The sequence below is a fragment of the Podarcis filfolensis genome (assembly GCF_964270895.1).
Source record: "Podarcis filfolensis genome assembly, chromosome: 4".
In the NCBI taxonomy this organism is placed as follows: Eukaryota; Metazoa; Chordata; class Lepidosauria; order Squamata; family Lacertidae; genus Podarcis; species Podarcis filfolensis.
Genome location: NC_139607.1, coordinates 6,806,846 through 6,824,663, shown reverse-complemented (window position 1 = coordinate 6,824,663; position 17,818 = coordinate 6,806,846). Strand labels below are relative to the sequence as shown.

General features: G+C 42.0%; 1 long non-coding RNA gene across 1 annotated transcript in view; it reads left to right on the top strand.

The window, feature by feature from the left end:
• LOC310761278 overlaps positions 1–17,818 on the top strand; it is a 134,481-nt gene that overhangs the window by 46,313 nt on the left and 70,350 nt on the right. Inside the window, exons 4-5 of the long non-coding RNA XR_014547303.1 lie at positions 245–468; positions 3,506–3,575. This is a non-coding gene — a long non-coding RNA (uncharacterized lncRNA). The remainder of the gene's footprint in view (positions 1–244; positions 469–3,505; positions 3,576–17,818) is intronic.

The following is a 17,818-nucleotide window of genomic DNA, read 5'->3' as shown; positions in this document are numbered from 1 at the left end:
TTCCCCAAATAATAGCTTGCAGACGTGTATAGAGACATGCAATCTGAGCAAGCACAGTAGCAGGGTTGTGTAACTATGCCAATTTGGCATGTATTGCACAGCAGATATTTAGATCTGCTGCTTCTATTCCTGTCTATGCTTCTTTTTAAACTGGGAGCATGATGTGCAATTAGGCCAGTGCAAGGGATGATCCACAATAGTGATTCAGGTGTGACTGGAAAAATTGTGTGTCTGATTTTTACAGATAAGGACCCCACACCTGTAATGCCAGTAGAAAGATGTCCTCAAGTGTTTGCCCTCCAAAAAGTTCACAGTTGTGTTCACTGGAAAGCATTTGACAAGAGCAGGCCAGTGAAGTCAAGGGCTGAAGCACTGGGACTCTGGGCAGGAGTATTAATGCAAAAGGCAGGATGAGAAAGGCACATAAAGCCAGGAGACAAGCAAGCGATTCGAGCAGAAAGAGGCCAGGTGTGTGATCTATTTCTCAGATGGAAGGAAACTGCCAATAAAGTTCTAAGGAAAAATAGGGAACTGTGCTGAGGGATTTTTGATCAGTGAAAAATGCCCAAGAGGTGTTCTTGATCAGAGATTGTGATGCCCATTTGAGAGGTGGCAAGGCACTGCTAAAGAGTTGCCCTAGAACCTCTTGTTCAAAGTATCTTCTGACCTTGTTGTCAGTATGAAATCCATTGGTGCCAACAGCCTAGTATGAGACACAAATCTGTGTCAAAGTACAGTGGTACCTTGGTACTCGAATGTACGGTAACCCATTCCGGAAGTCCGTTCATCTTTCAAAACATTCCAAAACCAAGGCACAGCTTCCAATTGGTGTAGGCGCCACAGAAACAATAGTTGACAACCACATTGGATGTTTGGCTTCCGAAAAACGTTCAAAAACCGGAACACTTCTGGGTTTTCAGCGTTCGGGAGCCAAAATGTTCAAGTACTAAGGCATTAAAGAACCAAGGTTCCACTGTATTGGGATCTGTAGATATTACAAGCATTTTCAAAGCATTGACACACTTTTGGGACCAACAGGATGGAATGTTAACAGTCTACCACAGAGGGAAGCTTACTGGAATTATTTGTGTTGCAGATGTGCAGAAGATCAGAGCAAAAATTGTCTAATTTGCAGCCATGGGATCCCAATGCACCCTAGGGCAGCTCTTTATAAGCCATACGCGGTTCACCTGTCTAATGTGCTTGGGAGCTGGGTGCAATGTATGGAGGTGGAGCCAAGCTGACACTCCTGCTGATGTGCCTACACTGTGCCTAGCTCACTGCACCTTGCAGCTCCCCTCTTCCTCTCAGTACAGTGGTACCTCTGGATGCGAATGGGATCCGTTCCGGAGCCCCATTCACCTCCTGAAGCAAACGCAACCTGCGTCTGCGTGGGTCGCGATTTGCCGCTTCCGCGCATGCGCGTGACGTCATTTTGAGTGTCTGTGCATGCCCGAGCGGCGAAACCCAGAAGTAATGCATTCCGTTACTTCCGGGTCACCGCAGAGCGCAACCCGAAAATGCCCAACCCAAAGCATATTTAACCCGAGGTATGACTGTAAGTGCTTGCAACTCAGTGTGCTGGGAAGCCAACAGAAGATCAGTGCTCAACTCACACAACCTCACCAGCCGCTACGGGCAACAAAACCTTTCACACAACTAATTCAACCCTCAGCAGTACAGGTAAAAAAAAAATGTACCAGCATAAATGAATTCTGCTTCACATCACACACACACACACTTCCCAGATTTCTGCTACCAGTGCTGAAATAAATTTCTACAGGGACAAACTCATATCTCTTATTGTTCCTAGAGGAAGCTTTACAGACCTAACAATATAGCACTTTTTAGTCCCTGCCAAATCTTTTATAGCAACATGGTATGTGATTGAGATTTATAGGATTACTTTGCAGTCCTCCAGATTTTATTGTAATCCACCAGAGAATCATGGTGGATTGTTTCTCTAAACCCCCCAAAAAGGGCATCTCTCATGCCTATCCTAATTTTCTCAAAGAACAGTTCACAAAGGATGTTCACAAATATTAGGCTAAGACTTGGTCACATTTTGTGAAAAAAAATGTAATGTACTCAGATCATTAGTTCATGCAGCCTAATTCTGTGCTTCAGAATGAATAAGTTCAGTTTATTTGTTTATTAGGTTGATTGTTTTGAGATTTACCCAACTTCTCAACAATGCTTTTTAAGAAGCATATAAACCAATATAAAATATAACAAAATTAATTTATAATCAGAGCATTATTAAGGTGATGGTTCATCTAACCATAATAAACAGCACAGAATCATAACACTACAAGCCTTGATTATTAGCATTTCAGTATCATGTCAAATGAAAGTTTTACCTTCCTTTGAAATAACAACCGCAAGCTAACAAGATGAGCCTATCTGAACAGAGTCCTAAAGGTATGGAGCCACCATTAAGAAGACTCTGCTTTCATATGGAACCAGAACCCTCGGCCAACCCTCTGAAATTATCTTAGATCACAAAGGAGTGGATGGGGAGAGAAACATGGTGAAGGCATTCCTTCAGATAACCAAAGCCCAGATCATATTGAGATTTTAAAGCCATAGTCAGTATTTTGAATTGTACCCAGACACTAACCGGTTACAACAGGTGTAACTGGGAAAAAGCTTCTCTGCACCATTTGCATACCAAACAATAAGCCAAGTTTATCAGCACTCCTAGGCAGCAAACCTGCTCCTTTAGGGATGTGTGATCCCACCTGGAGCAGCACATTAATTTACTCCGAAACTGATTGGCCCACCTACAATCAGCACGCATCCAGACCACTGCTAATTCTAGATAACTGTTCACAGATTTCTCTGCTTTGCTTGTTGTCTACAAAAAGGCAAAACATAAGTAGCAGAAGATGTGCGGTAATTTTACTGAACATTGTGTATTGAAAACATACTGATCTTTATTTCAGCTGAGGGCTGACCATTTTGGATACCTGTGGCTATGTGAGCTAACAGGAACATGATAATGGTTTCACACCAATATGCAAAATATCTGCTAACATTAAATAAGATATTTTAGAGGAGAAAGCCAATCTCCATGTCTGGCATGGTGCCATGTCCTTCAGTCTGAATGTCTATGGGACATATGTACAGAATGCAACTTCCCCCAAGCCTGCCTTTTGAGATCATCTTTGATGAACTTTCTACTACAGGTGTTTACAGATGGAAAAATGCACCAGAAGTCACTTTGTTGATTTGGATAGGGGGCTGCTTCATTTCAGAAAAGACGCTGTTTGCTTCAGATCCAAGGTTAAACCTCAATTTGATTCAGTTTTTGAATCTTTGGGTGTCCCCCAGTTCATAGTGATTGGGAACTGGCTATAATCTTTCTTTAAATGGCTTAATTCGCTGAGAGGGTAGAATGGACCCCAAATTAGACATAAGGCAGTATGGTTTGAGAGTGTCTGTAAATAATCTTTAAAGTTTAAACTATTTTTAAGGAGATGCCGATAACTTGTTTATTTTTTAGTGGAAACGGGGGGAAATTGCAGACATAGTAGTCCTTTCTGAGTGGGTGAAACCAATCCAATTTCAGAAAAGTAAGTACAGATTTCTTTTCTGAAAAGAGATTTCAAATGTTAAGGCTTTTTATTTGTTTAGGGAATAGCCTATAACTTTTTTAAAAAAAATCTTTTGTTGAACTGGATTACATTTGCAAGTTTAGCAGACCCTTTGGAGGAAATGAAGCATGTCAAATTTAGGAGTGATAGGTGCATTTCAAGTTGATTTGAGGGAGCGAACTTACCTTGTTACGCTTATCTTTACACATAAACTGCCTTGGGGACAACAGAAGCTTTGCCAGGCAATTGATGAATGGCACTTTATTGAAAAATAAAAGTATATACTAATGTAGTGCCTGTGCACGCTATAATACCATGACTGTGTTTTTGTGCACATACAATCGAGAGAAAGATACACTAAACAAGGAACACAAGCAAAGAATCAAACTGATATTATACAATTACTCAGAGGCACACAGGCATACAAATATTTAACTTAAATAAAATGCAAGCAGAGCCAGAACGTGTGTGTGTGTGTGTGTGTGTGTGTGTGTGTGTGTGTGTGTGAAGGAAAGTCAGTTACCTAACAGTTTATTCAGAAGAGACACAAGGGATTGACTTTTATGAAAGAATGTGGGCTGTGATCTACTAACCCCTCCCATCAGTGCAAGGATTTCTGCTTGTTCAACAAGACTTCCCTCCCCGCACCCTCCCCAATTGTGCTCCAGAGGGTTGAGGGAACCCCCTGAACAGATTTTGGGGGGATGTGGGGGAAGGAAAGGGGGAGAATAAGATCACCCAGGGAAAGCAGCCAGCACTGGCTTCAGAATTCTTTTAGTGCTACTGTCCCTAAGAAAATCAACTTGCAGCTTGCAACAGAGTACTGAAAACAGCAGCTTTTGATATCTTACTTCAACATTGCGCCCAAAGTCCTATGATTGGAGAACCCTTGTAAAGTCATTCCCTGGTTGGAAGCTGTCAGTGCACGGAAACTGCAAGCCCTTCCTCCCCACCCCTCCAGCACTCTCCTTTTCTCATAGGCAACTGAAAACAATTTCAGCTATCAAATACTCTGCTCTTAGAGCAGGCAATACTTGAGAAGTCTCAGGATTCTTCCTTATCCAGAACTTGAAGTCTACTCAGATGAAGAGCAAGGGGAGCAGGGCTCTCCAGCAGATTTCCACAGTGCCAGTGACTCTGAGGAGCAACCAAACCTTGCTATCTCTGCCATAGGTCACCAGATTCCCACCAGGTTCCCACACCAGATACCTGGCTTCCTAGTCAGCTCTCAGACTTCCCTGTCTTCTCCAGGGCCACAGAAGCAAAGGAGATGGCAAGCCAGGCCAAAGTGCCCAGCTAGCTGCACGTGAGGCTGTGAGTCAGGGGGAGTCCATGGAAACGCTGGTCCAGATCAGGGCCTGACTGAGATCTAGGGAGTGAGGCTCCAGCCCCTGTGTAAACGGTCAGATTGAGCTGCTTCGCTGCTGAAGCAACCACTCTCCTCCTTCCTGGCTGGGGAAAATAGGTAGTTAGAGGGGCAAATGGTTTGATGCAACTTCATATTCAAAGGCAGTCTCAGTAAGAGCTAAGCAATGGCTAGTGCACCCCACAATAGTTGCTGGGCAGTCTTATGAAAAGGCTAATAATAACAGCCTTAATGAGCCTTGAAGTGAGACAGTTCTATTACCCTTTGCAAAATGCACAGCTTTCAGTCCATTTGGGGAAGCTTTGAGAAAGTACATTGCCACTATTATTTCTAACTTCAATCCTAGTCAGATACATTATATGCATGCTTCTATGGATGAAATTCAAAAGAAGTTACAAGTATTCTTGACAGTTGACAGTGTCTATGAAAATCATCCTTATAACTAAAAGAGGCAAATATGGATTTATTTAATTAGAAAAAAAATCTCTGGATGTGAAGAATAATGTTTCAAAGAGATACTTAATATAAGCAGAAATGACTTTTCCTTCATGGAAAATTAAGTTTTTCCCCCCTTTCTATTAGCATTTCAATTGAAAACATTTCCACTCATTTCCTTCTTAATGGAAGTATATAAATAGCAATAGCCATTAAGTACTGCATTTTTCGAAAAGATTTTTTTTTTTACATTAAGAGCCTTAATAAAGTCTCAGAGGAGCAGCACAAACAGTGTACAAATGAAACAACTAATTTCAATCTCATTTAATATATATTGATTTTGTAAGGATTTGTTTTTATACCTGTTTTAAGCCTTTAGCGTAGTTTTCCAGGTGGTGGTCGCCTTAAATAATAATAAAAAAATCCAGAGAGGATTACAATTTCATATGCACATCTGCATTAGGAGGATTTTCCAAAAGGCTTAAAGTTTGGAACATTATGAGCAATCAGGAGACTTTGAATTCACTGAGACACCTTTGAAAATGTTGTTCCATAGAATAGGTCTCTATAGGAGAGTTCCATTCTGGGACTAAATGTTTCAAATTTCTGCTAGGAATTTTCTCACAAAAGTTAGGAATCTGCTAGGAATCTTCTCACAAAAGTTAATTGTGAAATATTCTATGGCTTAGTTTGTGCTTTCCAGCCTAAGGAGCCTGTTCCCGAGTTGGTGTGAATGAATAGAACACAGAAGCTGGGGAAAGTGAAATGGTAGCAACAGTGTGGAAGAAAATATATATATTCTGGTAGTAACTTTGGCTCACTTCGCCTCACAATCTTATTCTGATCAGGACCTGAAGTCACTTCCCTAATAACTTGGTTGTTCTGGGGAAGCAGAGCTACTTCATCATCAACTGGTCTGTCTTGTGTTATAGCTGTGACCACACTGAATGACATTTAGGAAGCCCTTCATAAGTGGGGTAACAGATAAATATACTTGGCCAGCTCCCAACCAGTCTCAGAGAGAACTTTTGACTAACTGAACACAAGGCTTCTTATAAGCCTCCTGGGCTGATTAAGGATGCCCCTTTGTCAATGGCATGTTGTCACTTCCAGCCAAGCCTGAAAACAACCCGTTGGCCAGATCTCCAACTGCACTTCCCATGTAGTGTGATCTGAACTGTGGGTGACGTGAGCTCTCTCTTTTGCTGCTGGCCTAAGCAATAGGCTAGTAGCCCTCTCCAGCATGGTCAAACTAAGATCACATATTACACATGGAGAACAAAATGATCACATTATATTTGGTGCCAGTGAAAGTAAGAAGACTGATTATGAATGAATGGCATATAGAAAGAACAGTTTCTGGCTTCTAGCAAAACATTTTGCTTCTGGACTCACGAACAATAGAAAGAGGATATTTATTTTAAATACACAGCGAGGGGGGGGAAGAGAATATCTGCTCCTTCTTTATAACTTACATCTTTGACAAATAGCTTCTCAAGAAGAAAAAGGTGTGAGAAAAATGGCCATAAAAGGAGGGAAAGGGTATGCCTGAAATACTGGAAGAAGTCCCAAGATGCTGAGTGGAATTTTTATTTAATAAAACACCAATGTTAGAACAACATATTTATCAGTTCAGATGGGGGGAAATGTCTAAATGCACTACAGGGAGAAAAAGGGAAAATAATGGGAAATCAAGTTAACCACCTTTTATGTGAAAGAAAAGTATAATCAGACCATTTCTGCAATGAATCTGTGCTACTCTAAAGCCATCTGTACTATCATTCACACACACACACACACACAGAGAGAGAGAGTACAAAAGATAGAAAGAAAAACCCTGTTTTGCTTTACTTTTATTTGGTTCAGTAGTGCTGGCATCCTCCAAAGATGAACATACAGCATTGATAGATTATTTCTTCTCCTCATGTGATCCCTTTGCCAAGCTATCTTCTTGCCCTTGACCTCTCCAAGGTCTTTGGTGGGGTTACCCTTCGTACGTGTTCTGCAGGAGGCATTCAACCCAGTAGGTTACAACCAAGCACCCCATGCTTAAGTTTTGTCACTCTAGTTCTGAGAGTCCAGGAACTTTAATGAAGATGATACAGATATATTACTGTGCATATGCAAAAACACACAGACATACCTACACTGTGGTGCTGCATCGGAAAGGAAGATTGGTAGTGATGGGCAAGCTTTGTTTCAGGGACATTTTGTTGTTGTTGTTGTTTAGTCGTTTAGTCGTGTCGGACTCTTCGTGACCCCCTGGACCAGAGCACGCCAGGCACTCCTGTCTTCCACTGCCTCCTGCAGTTTGGTCAAACTCATGCTGGTAGCTTCGAGAACATTGTCCAACCATCTCGTCCTCTGACGTCCCCTTCTCCTTGTGCCCTCCATCTTTCCCAACATCAGGGTCTTCTCCAGGGAGTCTTCTCATGAGGTGGCCAGAGTATTGGAGCCTCAGCTTCACGATCTGACCTTCCAGTGAGCACTCAGGGCTGTTTTCCTTAAGAACAGATAGGTTTGATCTTCTTGTAGTCCATGGGACTCTCAAGAGTCTCCTCCAGCACCAGAATTCAAAAGCATCAATTCTTCGGCGATCAGCCTTCTTTATGGTCCAGCTTTCACTTCCATACATCACTACTGGGAAAACCATAGCTTTTACTATACGGACCTTTGTTGCCAAGGTGATGTCTCTACTTTTTAAGATGCTGTCTAGGTTTGTCATTGCTTTTCTCCCAAGAAGCAGGTGTCTTTTAATTTCGTGGCTGCTGTCACTATCTGCAGTGATCATGGAGCCCAAGAAAGTAAAATCTCTCACTGCCTCCATTTCTTCCCCTTCTATTTGGCAGGAGGTGATGGGACCAGTGGCCATGATCTTCGTTTTTTTGATGTTGAGCTTCAGACCATATTTTGCACTCTCCTCTTTCACCCTCATTAAAAGGTTCTTTAATTCCTCCTCACTTTCTGCCATCAAGGTTGTGTCATCTGCATATCTGAGGTTGTTGATATTTCTTCCAGCAATCTTAATTCCGGTTTGGGATTCATCCAGCCCAGCCTTTCACATGATGAATTCTGCATATAAGTTAAATAAGCAGGGAGACAATATACAGCCTTGCCGTACTCCATTCCCAATTTTGAACCAATCAGTTGTTCCATATCCAGTTCTAACTGTAACTTCTTGTCCCACATAGAGATTTCTCAGGAGATTTCAGGGACATTACCCTACCATTACTGAAGTTTTCGTAAGTTTTCAAAGAGCCCGAGGTTTTGCCCAGAACAAAGTCTGAAAAATGTTATCAACAGAGGTCAATAGTCATCCTTGTTTTTCTCTTTTTAGAAAGTAAGTAGATCTGTGCCTTTGGTATGCCTAAACCAATTTATAGATCCATTGAATTAATTGTTCATAGTTACACAGTGTAGAACAAGTGAGTTAAACAGAGATATGGGTGTTCCTAAGTAATAATCATACACCATATGGTCTATAAAGGTGGCAACACAATCTCCACCCCCACTTTTTCTAAGTGGCATCTCGGATATGCAAGATACCCAGAAGCTTGCTGCAAGCTTCAATTTCTTCCCTCTAAAGAGTCATTGAGTAATTTCCCAAAGATTAAGACAAACTCAGGGCTATTCCACGGAGGGTCTGATTTGGAATTGATTTAACACCATGTGTACTGAAACTGTAAATGTGCTCCTTCATACACATCTACAGTTTCAATACATCTCCCATCTCTTTCACAGCACAATCCTAAATGTACAGGTCTTCCACAAGTCTCATTGTATTCTATGGAGCCCCCCCCCCTCCCCAGGTGAATGTGTATAGCAGGGATGGGGAACCTGTAACCCTTCAGATGCTTTTGGACTCCGTTCCTACCAGCCCCAGCCAGCAAGGCCAATGGTTAGGGATCAAGGGAGATGGAGCCCAACAACATCTGTAAAACCACAGGTCTCCTCCCCCCACGTGTCTAGGATTATAGCCTGAATTTCTTCTAAAAGCATGCACTGGAAGCCCTGAATTGGTTTGGAGCACATGTTCTTTCTCACACTATCTTTATCTATATATGAAATATACGGCTCTTTATCTTGATATGAAATTTATACACCGCAGTTCAAAGGCCGCTCTGCCAATCATCTAAAACAAGAATACGGTAGAAACATACCGCATAATATAAAGGTAATGGTTCCTTTCCCCCGTTATACTGTGATCCAGTTCACTCTTACCCATTCCCCACTGAATACAGTAGAACACACTTTTGATCTGAAGGAATATGAATTGGACTGCATGCCATTTTTAAAGCATTTTGAAGTATGGAGTTTCATAACAATAATGAATGCTCTAAATGTATTTATTGTATTTTTATTCAGTATTTTTCTCTAAAGAGGCCAGAAAAGCACACACTATTCTCTCCTCTGCCCTTCACCTTCACAATAATAAGCAGGTTTAGCCGAGAGATCAGTGGCGGCCCAAAACATTTTGACTTGGTAGGGCTGCAATTTTTAACCTTGCTGTTTTCGTCACTTGTACAGCACTTGTTTAGGAAACTGCGTCATTACACATGAACAATGTCCCCTTCTTTCTCAAAAAGGAAAAAAAGGAAAAATAAAGTCAGTTATTCTCTGTAAATCTATGGACGGGGGAAAGCTGTTTTTCTGCTTAGAGACACATGGGCTCTTTGCTACAGCTGCATTTTTGGATTTGGATTGGCAGAGTGGCGCAGAGAGCTGATTGGTCAGAGAACAGGAGATTGATACAAATGTCTCTGTAATTCAAAGGAACTATAAAATGTTTGGTGTGAAAGAGTGTATGGCTTTGAGATTTGGGGGAAGATCTCCCCCCCCCAAAAAAAATAAATGCTTGAGGTTTTTAGTGGGAAGGCTGTGTTCCAGTGGAACAGTCTTTACTGTGAGAAATACTGTGAATGTCACTGGCCCAAATCCACACAGTGAGATTCAGGGCTGAGTAAGATTTGGAACAAGGTATACCTGATCTTTGCCAACAAAGGTCCGTATAGTAAAAGCTATGGTTTTCCCAGTAGTGATGTATGGAAGTGAAAGCTGGACCATAAAGAAGGCTGATCGCTGAAGAATTGATGCTTTTGAATTATGGTGCTGGAGGAGACTCTTGAGAGTCCCATGGACTGCAAGAAGATCAAACCTATCCGTTCTTAAGGAAATCGCCCTGAGTGCTCACTGGAAGGACAGATCCTGAAGCTGAGGCTCCAATACTTTGGCCACCTCATGAGAAGAGAAGACTCCCTGGAAAAGACCCTGATGTTGGGAAAGATTGAGGGCACAAGGAGAAGGGGACGACAGAGGACGAGATGGTTGGACAGTGTTCTCGAAGCTACCAGCATGAGTTTGACCAAACTGCGGGAGGCATTAGAAGACAGAAGTGCCTGGGATGCTCTGGTCCATGGGGTCACGAAGAGTCAGACATGACTAAACGACTAAACAACAACAATACCTGATCCTCGTACCACTAGCAGTCACCTAGTTGGCGCTTTATGTAACAATAATAATTGCATTAATATCTAAAGCTGCGGATAGATGTATTCCTAAGAGCAATACTGGATCAATTAAACTTAGTAAAAAACAGGATAGAAATAATTAAATGTGTCCCATCTTATGCTGATGTTGTGGGATGTTGGTTTGTAACAGCAAAGTATAGCTTGAGTAGCTTTGGTGAGATATATGGCACACATGTACAAATGATAGGTAGCTGTAACTGAATATTTCCAAAAGGCTGAGTATCATTCAGCAATCCCATGTCCGTGAACTCAGCTACATTAGTAAAAATAAAACGTTATGAATGTGTTATAACACTGTGGCACCAGATGGCGATGTAGAGCTGAAATTTTCCATTGTGAGCTTTAAAATGTTTCTTTCCAGAGCATTTTCACAGTGTTTTTATAACTGTGTGTAGATGCAGCCTGTGTGCAACTAAAAATTATGTACGTTCAGATGAATATTTTCCCATCTTTTATGAAGTGATTGCCCCTCTTTTTTCCCCTCCCTCCTCCTGCCCTGATTTATTTCCCTCGTATTCTCCACCTACTCCTAAAAGAAAAAGGAATAGATAAAACTAAAAACTTCAGGTGTGCTCCCAAGCCATGTGTTCTCCATGATTAGCACACCTAAAGGACAACCGCGGAGCTTTTAAACAGCATGCCTGAAAGACTCCTTGGGATGTACACACCCTGGCATGGGGCAGGTGGCGTCTCAGCCCAGACCACGTTATTATGCACGACTGCATGGAGAACAACCAAGAGAGGAGGTGGTTTGTAAGAAGGTGAGAGGTGTCAGGAAAATCAATAAATGCTCTATGTGACGGCCTGTAAAACCAGCATAACCTATTAAAACACTGCAAGTTAGGGCAGCCCAAGGCACCAATAACTCACGCTTGGCAGACTATGAACTTCTATGTCTCCGATTATAACCTTTGTCAGCAGCCTCAGGAATGCACAGGGAGCCATTTATACCTGGCAAAACGGACTATTTGGAGAGTGAACAGAGGTCAGCACTCTTTATGGGAAACCAGGTTGTGTTCAGGGGTATTCTGTAACCCTTTATAAGCATTTAACTGTGTCCCTTGCCACCTGCCTCCACCCATTCGTCACAACTGCTATATTTTCTAATACCTCGTATAAACATTTCCCCTTATTCTTGCATGTGCTTCATTTCCTTGTGTATGTAATATATTTAGACTTAGATACATGAACCCATAAAATCAATGCTTTGCATATCCCTTTCGATCTTCCCACTCCCTATTTTTTCATTTCAGATTTCTGTTTTCTCTCATTTTCTTTATCTCTTCGCCCTCAGAAGTACTGCTTTCATGCTATTCCCCTTCCTCCTTCTACTCTGACAAAAGGAGATTAGAACTGCTGTAAACATTACACAGAATGAGCAGGTACAGCAAGGAGGCTGGTGTGACAAGTCATCTCGGCTGTACTACTTTAGATTGTCTTATTGTTGAATGCTCCCCATGCCTTGCTTTGGTTTAGGGAGCAATCCTATACAAGCAAGCCGGTGTGAGTTACGCTGCCATAACGTACACCAGATCCAAACTCTGTTCAGCAGCACTGAGCTGGCCTAAGCCTGGAAGAGTGTTGAGTCGGGGGAAAGTTTCTAAAATAGTGTTTCATCTACACAGCCCTTTTTGCTGGGCTGGTCACATGACTAGGTTGAACAGTCTTAGGATCAATCTTAATTTGCCCCTTCTCTGCCCCCCCCCCCGCCAACCCCAGTATGTTCCTTTATCTGGTCTTACTCTGGATTAAAATCCCTGGGTTCAGTGAGCCAAGAAGGGGGAGATACATGGGCATATCTCCATCTGAAGGTGACATAGGCCAGTTTCACGAGGAGCCTGCTAGATCATCCAGGCATTCACAATATCCCAACCTCCTCATCCCAGAAGATCCTGCTATAGAATTGCTCTCTTAAACACTCTCTGTGTGACAAACTAGCACACAAGATTAGTCCGTCCCTGCTCCTGCCAACCTAGCAGTTCGAAAGCACGCCAAAAAGTGCAAGTAGATAAATAGGTACCGCTCCGGCGGGAAGGTAAACGGCGCTTCCGTGTGCTGCTCTGGTTTCGGTGTTCTGTTGCGCCAGAAGCGGCTTAGTCATGCTGGCCACATGACCCGGAAAAACTGTCTGCGGACAAACGTCAGCTCCCTTGGCCAGTAAAGCAAGATGAGCACTGCAACCCCAGAGTTGTTCGCAACTGGCGTTATCTGTCAGGGGTCCTTTACCTTTACCTTTTTAGGTGGCTTAACGTAGCCATCTCCCCAGTGTAATATGCTAAGGTCTGTTGAAAATTCTACTGGAAATGGAAATGGGTCCAGAAATTGCTCCAGTCCCTGTCAGGAACAGAAACATGGATGCGAGCAGAATTCACTATTGTTGGTCTTTTTTAGTCCACAAATGTTGTATTAATAATTGTGTTATTTTCTGCTTTGTTTTTGATGTTTCCCTTCCATGGAAATACATTACACTATTCATTACATAATTAATTCAGCCATGGCAGATAGTAAGACAAATAACCTAGCTTTTAGTGGAAACCAAACTGTAGCAGAACAGAGGCATAAAGGGAAAAGTGGCAACATCACCCTCCATCCTTGTGATAACAATTATTTTCTGCAGTGTGACACTACAATAGTGTAGTCCAGCACCCCAAACTCCGAGTGGTGTGAGATTCCTGGAGTTCCAAGCTCTTACCCAGGGTTCGTGTTTCCTTTTAGAAATGAGGCACAGCAGAGACTGTGGTTTCTTTCCACATATATACAACCTGAGTCTATCATGGAGGGTCTTGTTTCTCCCACAGCCACAGCCTTGGATTCAAACAGAAATCAGCTATGGCTCTCTTTAAGACTTTCCAACTTGTAGCTTTTTTTCTGCTTGAGGGTTTGCCACAGGCCACTGTGAGAACAGGGTGCTGGATCAGATGGGTCATTGATCTGATCCAGCAGCCTCTTCTTACGTTATTTTGTAATGTTAATCCCCGTGGAGGTGAATCTCCTGTCACATTCCAGCATTAGAGATTATACTTTACCTGCACTCTATAAAGGATCGGGAGAAGGCCCCAAATATCTCTCTACTTTTCATTTAGGTCACAGGTCTATGGGACTTAACATCTGAGTAGACACATATAGAATTGCGTCCTTGGAATGCAATTAAAATGGGTTCAGTATATATAAACAAATGCATTTTCTCATTTGGAACCTTCTGCATTTTGTTCCTTTTAATCTTTTCTGCTTGTTAATTTCTTTCTTTCTTTAATGTTCTTCATGATAGCATTAGGGATCCTTTTACAAGGAAATACATTTGACCCAGGTTAAGTAATAATGGAGCTCAGTGTTCTTCATAACTTTTTAATATCAGTTATTCTGTAATCAATTTAATTTTAATGACTGAAGTTACAGTTACATAAACTTAAGGCAATAATATGATTAGCTGAAATTTTAAGTAAATTACCCAGACATTTGCAACCGCAAGACAGCTGTGAAATAAGTTGATTTAACTAATTCAGATGATTTAGCTCATCAGCCATTTGAATATTTGCAGGGAAGTAAAATCTGTTTATAAAAACAGTATGAAGCTTCGCCCCACCCTTCTTCAAGATGTTAGAATGAGAAGAGAAATCCTTCTGCTCCTATCCATTCTCTAGGGCAGCCAGATGCTTCTGTCCCTAATAGTTGTACACCAAATGGAAATTCGGCAGGTGCAACTCTTATGCAAGCTACACCTGCTCAAGTTCCATCTTCTGCACAACCATTAAAGGGGCAGGAGCCCTGCTGTCTTTTTCATCTGGGCACCCCTAAATTCTGATGGTCTCTTACAAACCATTTGCTCTAACGTCAGCTGCTTTTGCCTGCTCATGTAAGATCAGTTGCTGCTAGAGCAAATTGATCCAAGTCTCTTTTTAAACAAACAAACAAATTAGAGAACATCTGTTGTTGTTTTTTAAATAATTTTTTTATTAATTTTCCAACATATATCAAAACACAACATAACTGACAATACACAAACAAACAAACATACAAACACGTATAATTTCTTAACCTCTTTTTCTTAAACCTTATTTCAACGACTTCCCCATACCTCCCTTTTCTGCATCCCTGTTTTAAACTTTTCCAGCAACCCCTAATTTCAATTACTTATAATTCACTTTCTTTAATCCTTTTTCTCTTACCCAATTATTTGTCACTGCAATTCTGTTTTACATTACCCATAACATTTTAGCACTCATTAATTTTACAACAGTTCTTAAGATAAGTTTTGAATTTCTTCCAATCTTCTTCCACCGTCTCTTTTCCTTGGTCACGGATTCGAAATTAGAGAACATCTGAAGAGGTTGGCTGGTGTAAAAGGGCACCTGATATTGTTACCTGCCCCTCTGTTTCTATGTGAGCATGGGGCAGTAAGCCAAGTAATTCTACGTTGCCTATAATTCAGAATGCTGATGGCCAGGAGCTCATTCACCTCCTTTAAATTTTGCAGGACTTGATCCATGCAATGGAATATTTGAACTGAGAAAGGTCCTCATTAAATCTGGCAATTATTTTCTGCTTCATCAGTCAATTAGTTGCCTGTTTTTATTTTATTTTTTTGAAATCTGTTAACTGGGCAGGACATGCAGAGATTTCTGGGTCCAGGAATAGAGCTCAAAGTGAGTTCACAGGTAGAGTCCATACATTTCAATGGTTCTGGGGGACAAAAGGTGCCATCCAATGGCATCAGCACACTTGTATGTTTCCTGAACCCATGGGATGCTACATGGTGTCCGAAGTGGACCTGCAGCTTCAGTGAGCCAAAAATATTTCTAGCAAAGTGTTTGCTGGAAGCTGCAGAATGAATGTCTTCAAGCCTTCTGAGATGAGGGTGACAGGAGATTTGGGAGAGGGCTGGAGGGAGTGGGAGCAAAAGCTTCTTCTGTACTTCACTGTATCCAGAGCAAACAACAATCTTCTGTATCCAGAAGATTAAAGGTAAAGGTACCCCTGACCATTAGGTCCAGTCATGGACGACTCTGGGGTTACGGCATTCATCTCGCTCTATTGGCCGAGGGAGCCGGCGTACAGCTTCCGGGTCATGTGGCCAGCATGACTAAACCGCTTCTGGTGAACCAGAGCAGCGCACGGAAACGCCGTTTACCTTCCCGCTGGAGCGGTACCTATTTATCTACTTGCACTTGACGTGCTTTCGAACTGCTAGGTGGGCAGGAGCAGGGACTGAGCAACGGGAGCTCACCCCGTCGCGGGGATTCGAACCGCCGAACTTCTGATCGGCAAGCCCTAGGCTCTGTGGTTTAGGCCACAGCACCACCCGCATCCCTTATCCAGAAGATTAGAGGGTTGCAATTATTTTGTACTACATTGGTGAGAAGGCACTAGATACCCACAACAGCATGCAAAATGTGTGTGCAGTTCCAACCAACAACCAACAAACAAAAAACCCTTGCCAGAAGCCTTAAAAGATTTCAGACAGTATTGTGAGCCTAAGAAACACCCAGTGTTTAAATGCTGTCAGTTTTAGCAAGTCAGAATAGCAGACAGGAATTGTTCCCTGGGCAAGAGTAAGGATCCAGCTAGCTCCCAGTTATCTAAAGAGGAAGCTACATCCAGTGAGGGGATGTCACACACGCCACAACAAACACATGGTGTCATAAAATGGAGACAGTCAGTTTGTTTCAATACAAATGCATACAAGAATAATGAAGTGAAAAAACGTACAAGCATAATTATCACTTTATAAATAAGAACACGCACATAGCAACTCCACCCGACGATCTCAGATGCATTTTCTGTTGACTTTTAACTTATGTGTAATGTTGTCTTTCTATATTTTAACTTAGTAATAGTTGTGAATAACCCTATTTTACACTTGTTTAGTGTGTCAGGAACATTATTAACTTGCTGACAAAGGAACATTGCGCACAGTTCCTTCTAATTATTTAATCTATTCCCAAGTCATGAAACAAGAAATCTCACCTATTCCTTACATAATTGGAATGCTGAAATATTGTAGGAACCGTTTTGGGAGGTCAGATACGTATGCATAGCTGAAGCTTTTGTTTCCTCGCAGAAGGAATGCATGTTGCAAAAGGAAAGAGTAGTCAGTCATTCAGGTAACTTCTCCCTTAGTCTCCTTCTCCTGGTTTGCAGCTTGTTTTAAAATATGTGGCAGTCAGTTTGTGAGGAGATTCAGATCAACCATGTTGTTTGGTCCACCATGGCCTAACATGGTAGTGGTCAGGGATGAGCAGGTGGCTTATGACGCCCCGTCCTCTTTTTGTTGAAGAGGACTTTCTGATTTGAACTTTTTGCTCCTCTGGTTTTGGCATCAGTTTAAAAGGTGACAAATGGAGGTGTGCACTTAGGACTCATCTAAGAGCCAGTGTGGTGTAGTGGTTAAGAGCGGTAGTCTCGCAATCTGGGGAACTGGGTTCGCGTCCCCGCTCCTCCACATGCAGCTGCTGGGTGACCTTGGGCCAGTCACACTTCTCTGAAGTCTCTCAGCTCCACTCACCTCACAGTGTTTGTTGTGGGGGAGGAAGGGAAAGGAGATTCTTAGCCGCTTTGAGACTCCTTAAAGGGAGTGAAAGGTGGGGTATCAAGTCCAAACTCCTCCTCCTCTTCTTCTTCATCTACACTTGTGCTTTTAAACTCTAAAAAATGAGTTTTCAAAAGGGTTATGATAATCATAGCCATGTGACGTTCTTTAAAAATGTTCTTAATGCGTTATTAAAAAGTGACACCAGACCAAAGGGCGCTGCAGAGCTCTCTCTCTCTGTCAAATAAGTGGGTAGGCATTGTAGGAAAGGAAGCAAAAGAGAAACCAAATGCCTTTACGTTTTAGAATGATATCAAAAACATCGTTCTAAGGATGTTTAAAGAGTGAGTATAGATCCAGCCGGACG